A 10804-nucleotide genomic window follows, 5' to 3' on the forward strand; every position below is an offset into this window, starting at 1 on the left:
AGGTTTTAAAATTTCACAAGTTTCATGTCAATCAAGGCGGAAGATGAGGAAGTATTTCACATCCACTTTGTGCAGTGAATCTCAACTACCTTACAACATATTAGTATACAGAGCTTTTTTCATTTCAGTCTCATAACTTGTCAGTTAAATGAATCTGGAGAATGAATTAGATGGACAGATGGATCAAAATTTTAGGAATTATATTAACTGAGAGGATTAACAGAAAAAGGTTTGAGAACTGTAAAGGGAAGGAATGCCTCTGATGTGGATCAATGCTACATCATAAGCTCTTTTCTGTAAGAATTAAAGGTAAATAGGGGAGCTGCTTGGTATAGAGGTAGAGCAAGTGCCCCATATACAGAGGCTTGTCCTCAATGCAGCTGTCCTGCATTTCCAACTATTTCACTATGAATACATACATTTCACATTGTTAAAAGTTTTAATTGTATAAATAATGCTAAATATCTGTGATGGTCTGGCGACCTGTCCTGGGTGTACCCCGCCTCTCGTTCGTTGACTGCTGGAGTTTGGCTCCATCTGGATAGATGAATGATATTCAGTGTAAAATATATTTTCAATCATAAAGTATCTATTGTGATCAGATAGATTTTTACAGAATATGATTAAAAGTATCACTTACACTATTTATTTATGAACATCTGTATGCTTCCTTTATTTCCTCCTATTGGGACTTGCATTATGCACCTTTGTTGAAGCCCAGCCTGACCTGAAATGTTCGTTTTGTTGCTGTTCTTATTTTCCTACAGTAGAGGGAAGCAAAATGCCGCCAATTTGGCGACTCATTCTCACTTGCAACGTTGGGAGACGCTGTGTGCAAAGGAATCAAATCTATCGGTATCCATTATCCGTTGGGAAAGCAGGATGTTCGCAGAGCTGCTCTCTTTTTTGGGTGCTCACAGGAATGCCTTGGATTTTGCATTTTGTCATAAATATAATTAACCATCATAAAATTTAGCACCAGACTCTGTCAAAGTCACTTCAACTAAAAATTCACAAAGGAATGCACATTTATTCTATTTTAATTTAAACTCCCTACTAAAGTAAACTTTCTGTTGCCTGCTAACATGTGTAATTTCACATTACACTCACCTCTGAAGAGAGCTGGATTCAATGAGCGCTGCCCCAGGCAGCGTTGATTCATTTATGCAGCTTCAGAGTGTTGGTAAATTCATACAGCACCAAAATCTCATTTGAGGTCCTCTTTTTATGGGAACACACCTGGTGTTAAAATAGTTCCCTAAAACCATGATTCCCTTTTTCGTGTGAAAGAAGTAATTGGAATAAAAATGCACTGCCTCGGGCTGAAGGATGATAGCACTCTATAGCTGTGCTCGGGCTTATTAAAAAGGCATACAGGGAACAAAAATCATGTTAACTTGGGGATCCTTTTTGAGTTTTAGTGGACGCATGAAGTGAAGTTGATGGAATTTCAGTAGCTTCCCCACAGAAGTTGTAGGTAATGATGCACATCATTTCTGCCTTTAGGCCTGCAAAGGTGATAACAACCACAGCCCTATCTGAGATCTAGTGATTAATTCAGGAGGTGGCCCAATTATTAATTATCGTTTTATCTATTATATGGGTGAGAATTGATCAAAGATCACTTAAAATGTCTTACCTTTCCATCTTTATTAAATGTGCTGTCACCATCAAGAGATTTTTTTTCTAAATCCACATTTAACATGAATTAACGGATATAGAGAATATGAGTTGGTGTTTTTTTCATTTAAGGCATATAGAAAAGTTGTTATTGCAGAAAACCTCTTACTGTGATAATGAGCAATAAAATTAATGTGAGCGTAATTGAAGCTATGTCTAAGTTTCATTAGAAAAGCAGTAGGAGGGTACTTCAAAATCCTCTCTTCTGGGTTGCTTACCCTTATCTCTCCCTGGTTATTGAACAGCTTGATCAGTCAAATATTGATTCCTTTTTCAGCTGCCTTATCAGAGGCAAACCTCAAGTACATGTGTGGATGAGAAGAGATTATTAGAACGACTGCAAGTTTACACTGACTGAATATCAATTGCGAATGTACTTGGATTTGTCAGTGTGGCCAAGTAAACTGTTGAGGAAATTTACTGTGAGGTTCTCGTTTATCACATTCAAAGACTTGTGCAGAGCTGCAAACGGCTTGTCTGAGAAATCAGAGGTGTTTTTTGTCACAACTCCCCCACTGGTCAGACCTGCTCAATCAGAAAACAAGGACACTGAAGGGAGAAAAATTGAGGAGAAAGAAGAGATTTCTACACATGCAAATGTTGCCTTTAAAACATTCGAAGTCTGTGGCAGAGATTTGTGGCGTAACTGTGAATAGTAATTGTTACACTTTGAGCAATTTTGCATTGTGCTTTTGTTGTCTGACACTCGACTGCTAACAAAAAAGTCATTGTATTTCCTTGGCATACAATGACAATAAATGTCTATCTTTCTATTTATCTAGTTGGCTTTAATGGAGCGCATTAGGAGGATTTTAGTTCGGAAAGATGAAGAGAAACTGTTACGGGAGAGTCAAGCTAACTTATTCTGAGCAGAGCTTATGTTTGTTCTCTTTAACACTTCACTTTTGTCTCTTTTACAGAGCGCTTTCAAGCTGCTTATGCTTGAGAAATGGATATGTTCAGCAGCCACCATGCATATACATTTAGTGCAGCAACACAGACATAAATATGTCTCATGCAAAATGAAGACAATTTTATATTAAAATAATGAAAGGTGAAAATGAAAATAATGGAACATAATTGAAATTAAACTGCTTGAATCAGTCCCTGCTCTAAATAGTTTCCACCCAAATAAAGGTGACTACCTGATTCCCCAAACCAAGATTGTTCTGAATGCTATTTACTGCAGGGTGGATACTCAGTACTCATTAAAGCTCCAGACACTATGACACCTGTTCTACTCTGACCATGCTGTCATTTGTTCTACTTGTTGCTCCCAGGTGTTTCTTTCACCTTTCCCACCAATCTCAGCCTAAAGGCTTCTGGACAGGACCATCCATCCCTTATTCTGACTTTGTGACAGTTAATCTCTGTGCCGTAGAATGAAGATCCACTGAAGGCTTCAGACCAGCAACAGAGGATTTCACAAAAGACAAAAAGTTAAGGAAGAAAGAAAGACTTTATGGAGTGCATGAACGATAACTTCATGGATACATTTTTTTAGTGCGTCTTAATAATGTGATTAATGAAAAACCCTCATTTTGAGATGCAAATGAATACCAAAATTTAGAATTGAATTTAGTGTTTCTTAAACCAAATAACCCTATCACTACAGAAGTAATATTTTATAAATCTACTCTTTTAAAGGGACGAAAGATGAGAAGAAAACAAAAAAGAAGTAATAAAATACCCCCAAAAAGGAAGATGACTTTTATACCCCTATATTCTTTTGTTTTTAAGTTTCTTAAAGTTTTTTATTTTGTAAAAAAGTTTAGTTTTTGTTAATAAAATATAACAAAAATAATGAAAAACCAAGATAAAAAATATATATAATATGCTAAGTTAAACTTTATTTAAACATTGCCTTTCAAAATATCCAACTATATTTGTAATAAAGGCAGCATTTATTGCAGTAGAAAAAAATGGTACTAATTTTGCAATTCATTTTGGTGCATTAATAACAATCTGGTCCATCTCTTACTTAGAGTAACTTTATTAAGTCTATATATTTAAGTCTGTCTCTCTACAGTAAATCATTCTAGTTTATCATGTTATAGTATAGTTATGTTATGTATAGTTATACTGAAGACATTGTGTTGACTTCTATTCATTTTAAAAACTGCATTTATGTCTAAGCATGGGGTTTGGGCCCCATAAGAAGCAGTGTGTCATCACAAAGTAGTGTTTGTTAGAAAAAGGGGCCTTACAAGGTGAGAAATGTTAACACACACACACACACACACATAGAACTGGCAGCAAGCAGTGGCAATGCCAGCATGTCTGCTGTCTCTCATCCCCTCGACCTTATTGCTCTTGCCTGAACTACTCAGCACACACAGTGTAAGCCTTGGCGAGCAGCAGGTCCTGATAAGCCAGTTATTATTTCCTGGCCTCTGTTTGTTCAGCGCCATGTGCATGTCTCATCTCTTCATACAAATTCAACCCACAGGTAGAGTCATTAAGACCATAATTGCACCTAATTGGAGACTGATCTTACATTTGCACCCTAAAACAATTGTTCAGCTTTTCTTTGGATGTCAGTGTTTCACCTGCCTTAGACAGAAATTAAGTAACGTATTAGCTTGGAGAAACAAATTTTTGTTTTGGGGAAAAAAACACCCAAGTAAATGATGAGGAAAAAAACTATAAGATAAGAATAAAGTGTCAAGCAGTCACCAATTCTGTGTTGGTCATCTATGCTCTTCAATTTTAGCTTTAGATGTTTAGGGCACAATAACGGCACACAGAGAGAGGGTGCTCAGTGTTTTGCCAACTGCCATAAATGTGAAAGCTAATGGTGGAGCATATCTTACGATTTTGAAGTTGCTGGCAGACCGCAGCCAGCAGTTTATCAGCTTAATTCTCATTATAGTCCGCCATGGTTGTTGTTTTTCTTCCCGCTTGCCCGTATAAGAAAGCATTGATACCTGAATGTATCAATAACATTCAGGTCAGATAAAAGCGACCGAGTCGATCAAATTCAGGTCACATTTGAAAAGATCAGATATCGGATATCCAAGTGACCTGGGTTGCATAAAAAGAAAATCTGATTTGTGTTGTTCAGACTGTCATAAAAAGATCAGGTAAAGGTAGTATTAAGGCATAAAACAGAATTGGGTCACTTCAGGCTGCAGTGTGAACATAGCCTAAACAATTGTTTGATCAGCTGGAGAATGCTGTTCCTGCCAGACTGAACCAACACAACCACATTGGCAGATGTGTGGCAAAGGCTTGTTGAAGAGGCCCCTGTTTGTTGGATTAATACAAATTTAGTACATTTTGGCCACTCGTCCATCACCATCTCCAAATAAGAGTGAGTAGCGAATAAAATGTTTGGCTTTGGTAGAAAGTATTTGGCAAGTTTTTCATGGGTGTAGCCCATATACTCAACTGTGCTTCTCAACCTACAAATACATTGTTTTTAATATTTATTATGGTTTAGGTTCTGTCTTTAGGGAGAGATGAAAATGCTTATTTGAAAAAAAAAACTTGCAGAGATGTTGTTTTTTGTTGGTTTCTGTCTGATTCTTCAGTTACGCACTGCTTCGTTACAAACTCATCACTAGCTACTCTTAAATCAAAACTACAGTCTAAAAGAGAAAAACAAGACATAATTTGTCATTAAAAAGTTGTCCTTTATCTCTCAGATATTTCAGGTGAAGTGATTGGACACCAAAGATATCAATAGCCAAAAAAGTAAATTTTTAAAAATAAAATTGTTCTCTAACTCATCCATTTTAAGTGGATATACTGTAAACCTTCCATTCTGAACAGAAGTTCACAATCAGGAGCTATTCAAGATCAAAAGTTTATTTGATTTAATAACTGTCAAATGTTAAATAAGCTTCGAGTAAGCCTGAATAATTAAATGGATAAGGGGATTATAGCTGGTATATCTAATTATAGTACATAACTTTAATCTAAATGTAAATGTCACCACATTGAAGCTATTGTTAACTCATAACTTTAATCTTATTGTGGGGATTCAGAAACATTTGGATCATTTCCACAAAGTTAGAACAGTTGAATTAATTTCAGTAAGATCTGTTTAGTGGATTAGTGTCATCATTGCAAGTGTTTACACAGGTTTAACGCTGCATTTTAATACCATCGTTATTGATTCAGTCAAATAGTTAAAAGAAAACATTTTTATTGTGTGATAAAGGGCTTTTCTTCCCTTGTTTGTCAGTCTCAAAGGGATAAGGAAAAAAGTTTGTACTTAAAAGAACTAGGTCTTTATGAATCAGTGACCTGACCCACTCCTCTTTACCTGCAGTTGGCTAGCATGTTGCCATCGCTCAGTGATAGGTTGAATTATATGACTGAAAAATGGAGAAAGAAAAAATAAAAGGTGGCCACTCTGAAGTAAAAAAAAAAAAACACTCCCCCAAAACAATAACTTCCCATCCAGGGCAGGCATATTTGACTCTGCAGTGCCCCCCAATGCCGCTGGGCCTGGTCTGCAGCAGTAAAAATCAAAACTGATCAAAAGCTATTCCACCTAATACATCTCAAGTAGTTATATTTTTCAGCAGACTTTAGGACAATGTGCTGATTCTTTCCTGTAGGAGTTTAATGAAGAGGAATATCCAACTAAAACGTCCTTGGCAACCACTAAATGATAAATAAAATATTCTATTGTCATGAGCTGTGACAATAGAACTGTGATTATGTTGTCATAATAAGAAAAACCACTCAGGACTAAGAAGAAGGTTTTAAGGAGTTCATTTATTCTCAAGCTGTTCAGACAGTAGATGGCTGGAATGTATATGGTTTCTCTGCAACTTGCTAAATGAAAAAGTAGTTTGTCTATAAAGAGGGGGAAGCCTAATGTACATTTACATTAGTATATGCACATTAGGCTTTTGTTTCAAATGTACATATACATTTAAAACAATACATTGTAGAATTGTTTCATTTTTTAATTGTTCCATGGTTTTCTTTCTTTTTTTCAGGGAATAGAGAGTTGGGGGGACAGACAGTCAAATAGGACCGATTCTATTATGCTAATAAGGAATATCCCATGTCTGCATGATGTCTATATCTTACTCACTGCTTTTATTACCATTGGCTCATTAGCTCTTCTAATGGATGTACCTTCCAGCTGTTCTTTGCTACTGGTAATTAGATGATGATCTGTACCCAAAAAAATATTAATATGAATTCTGAGGGCAATGGGAGTTATTACAGAATGAGATAAGGCCATCTTCAAACACCCCGATTAAACTATAAAATAGCTAGAGGGCACTTTGGGAAGATGGGGCTCAAAATCTATGTTCAAATGCCAAAATCACTTCAGCAGCACGGTACCTTTTGTGCCTCTATTACTGTTGCATTTCTACTGCTATAAGATGGTATTTTGAAATCTCTCACTTTCCACCTACTCCTGTTGCATATCTGAATATTCATTGAATCTCTCCACCGTTATATTGATATAGTGAGTTGAGATATTCATAATCTGAAAATGGGTCTATTTATCTTTTCTGCAACTGTGCTGCACTGACTGTGAAACATCTGAAAAAGGGAGTCTAAAAATATACCACTACAGTAATTTCTGACACCTTCACATGTGCATATTTCTTGCATTTATAACCAGCCTTATTATAAAGCACAAAGAAATCACCATTCCTTTTTTCTTGTTTCTTGTATATGTATTAAACGGTAAATACATAGCACCTATTGTGTAAGAATACACCTGGATTGGTGTAAGAAATGACATAATTTTCTCCACCAATCCAGATAAGGTGCAAACACCATGTGTTAATAATGTCATCTGCACCAGAGATAATTTATTAGAAAAAACCCTCAGATATATTTACATCTTATAATATTTTGATGTGCTCTCCCTGCATGTTATGAAGAGATCTTCATTACTGGGACTATTTTTACTTAAATCACTGTATAGCACTTTTAAAAGCACTTTTTGCACTTTATTAACAAGCACTTTATTTAGCTCTGCACTTTAAGCATAGATTTGCACATAAATAACAATTTGCACACAAGAAGATTTATTTGTATTTATTGAGTATTTTAGTGATTAGCATGTAGCCTTTTGTTCTGGGCTCTGCACAGCTGCTCCTCATTGAGAAGTGAGGTGGTTGTTGCCTGTGAAGGGAGGATAATTGTTACTCAGAGCAATGAGCTGCTGGTGGGTAAAACTGAGCAAATGTTTGTGCATAATCTGTTAAGTGTGGAGTGCTAATATGAAGTGACTCACCTGTCTTTTCTGTGTCCCCTGTGAATTAAAGGTGGTTTGGTCTGTCACAGCTGGGACTATTTAAGGCTGAAGTTTGACCTGTGAAATGATTATTGATGCTGTGAGAAAAATAAACTGCTGTCCCACCTGATTCTGCCTCAACTGTTCATCCTCTGTAAAACCCAGCCGCAAAAGGTCACCTTGTTACACTGCATGAAACAGTCACCATGTTGATTTAATTAATCTCTCCTACTAAGCACTTCAGTAAAAAATCCTATTAGTTATTAAACTCTAACTGAAATACCACTGTTGAAAATGTTTACATTTCATCACATTACAATGTTCAAATTTCATGTAATAAATATTTCAAAAGGGTATTTTGCCTCAGACTCACTCCAGTATAATTTAACTGGGGGGCAATGGTTTACTTTGGGGGCAGAAGGGGGACAGTAAATGGGCTTTTAATTTAATATAAATACATAAGCAAACATTTAGCTTTCAAATAAAATACCCATGTTATGTGAAAAAAATAATGACATAAACTTTGAATAAAATGTTTGTGAAAAATAAAATAAAACGGTTGCAAAAAACTAAATCCAATGTTTCCAGTCTCTGAAGTCTATTTCTTTAAATGCAAAACCAATCTACTCAAGTAACAGTAGCAATAGTTCCTATATTACTAAAATAACAGTAAAATGTACAGTGCAGTAAAACTAGTCTTACAAAATGTTTTCCCCAAAAACGTTACTCAACTAAATGTAACCAGTACTGCACATCTCCAAACATAGATAATAACAAAATGAGGAGCCTAATTAGAGCATATGTTTCCTCTGCTGTCTATGGCTTGTGGTAAAGTGCAATACTTTTTTATGGCTTTCATTCAACAATCTTCTTTTTTCCACTCTTTCAAAATCCCAGATTGGTAAAGTGAATGGCAATTAATTGTTCTGTGAAGAATTTTGCCCATCTGACCTGTGATCCCCTGCAACTCCTCCAGAGTTACCACCTGGCATTCTTCTTCTTGCTCTCCTTGTCTGGCCTGCCAATGTAGAGGGGACTGATTTCTTGATAGTTTTGAAAATGGAAACAATACTGTTTCCATTTCCTTATGATGCATTGAATGGTGATTTGTGAGATTCCATGTTTGGAATAATGTTTATAATATTATATCATGCTGAGGCATGCACATAGGAAAAAAAAAATTGAACGTCTTTTCATCTAACTGAGTTACCATCTCTGTTTTCCATTTACTTCTGATTTTTGGAAACTGGGAGGGATCAGAACATAAAGTAAAATTGTAATGTGAGATGCTTTGCCGAGGAATTTTGTGAGGTAAAATAGAGCAATGGTTAAAAGTGTGTTGCCTATTTCTTCAAATTCTGGTAAATTACCATTTACTTGGAAGTCATTGAATGAAAGTGCTGTAACAAAAACTGAAGACAGGATCTGTCTACGCCAAAGCATTCTACAGTCAAATACGAGGCCATCTTTCCAACAACTGAAGCGAGGTCCAAACAATGATGCCAATCACAGCAGCTAATCAACAGCACAATAGCCAAAAAAGAAATGAATCAAGCTGTTTTAACTGGCCATTCAAAATCCAAACGTGATGGAAATATTGTGGGGGGTCATTGAGTGAGCTCTACAAAAGCAGATTAGTGCAACAGTCAGTGAACAATAATAAGATCAGAGGACAAAAATTCAATGATTCAATTCATCCCTCTATTGTGTAGTTCCACAAACAAGTCAATCCCGATACACGAATAATGAAGTTAACTGAATAAATCACCTCAATGAGCAAACTAAAGATTTTAATATAGCATTTTCTTAAACAAATTGTCATCTTTTCAGCTGACCACCACTGAAGAAAAAAAATTGTATTCAGTTCCTTAAAAACTGTGCTCTGAAATCCAGTTTTGTGCACCTGGAGATTACAAATTTAAAACCTATAGGTAAATTTTAGTCAATGAATTCCCCGAAGGTCATGGACACATTAAAACCTTTTGCAGGACCTTTTTTAAAGTGCAAAACAGTGATAACAAAAATTTTGTCCCGGGGAGGAGTGGAGCTGTGTAAAAATAGCTGCTCGGGTTGAGATCAAAAAGAATATTAATGAAAAGAAATATTAAGGGTCTCTGAGGGAAAATTAGGTCACTTCATACCAACATGTTTCATGGAATCTGATAGGAAAAAGCAGCCTCAAATATTGCTTTTAATTTTAAATGCTTTAGTTCCAAAAAGAAAAATAATTACTAATGTCTTCTTGATGTTTAAGTTCACAGAAAATCTCATTTATTACGACAGTGATGCTGAGAAATTGTTTTATCCATCAAAGGAAGATATTTCTTTTCAGCAAGAACTTAAATATTCTAACAAGACTGTCCTTAAACATGAACATGAGCATTACATTCTGCCACTCTGGCTCATATGGATAAATTTGAATTGATGGTTGAAGCTGCAGCCTGTGCCTGTGATTAGTCCAGGCGTGAGACCCTGATTGGACATCATTTGTCAGTCGGTGGCAAAGAAGCCAGTTAATGATTCGCTGATACCCATTCAGCGCTACACAGTGGTTATGAATTTAGAAGGAATTGAACAAATCGTTTTCTCACATGTTAATCAAACTTATTTATACAGCATATTCCACCAAGGCCCTTCTGCCAACTTTTCTTTTTGTGCAATACTTTTTATTTTTATTTGACATTCTTTACATATAGATAGACTTTAGGTTGGGCTGGACAGTGGCACATTTAGTAGCCTGAAAGTCCCGGGTTTGAATCCCGGCCCGGCGTCTTTTTGCATGGAGTTTGGATGTTCTCCCTGTGCATATGTGGGTTCTTTCCGGGTAGCACAATTTCAGATGTTTGGGTCTTAATGTTATTATGTTATCCAGTTTTATAGGGAAAAAAGCTTCCATGAATGCTCTTA

Source organism: Xiphophorus hellerii, chromosome 10 (genome assembly GCF_003331165.1).
Source record: "Xiphophorus hellerii strain 12219 chromosome 10, Xiphophorus_hellerii-4.1, whole genome shotgun sequence".
NCBI classification, from domain to species: Eukaryota; Metazoa; Chordata; class Actinopteri; order Cyprinodontiformes; family Poeciliidae; genus Xiphophorus; species Xiphophorus hellerii.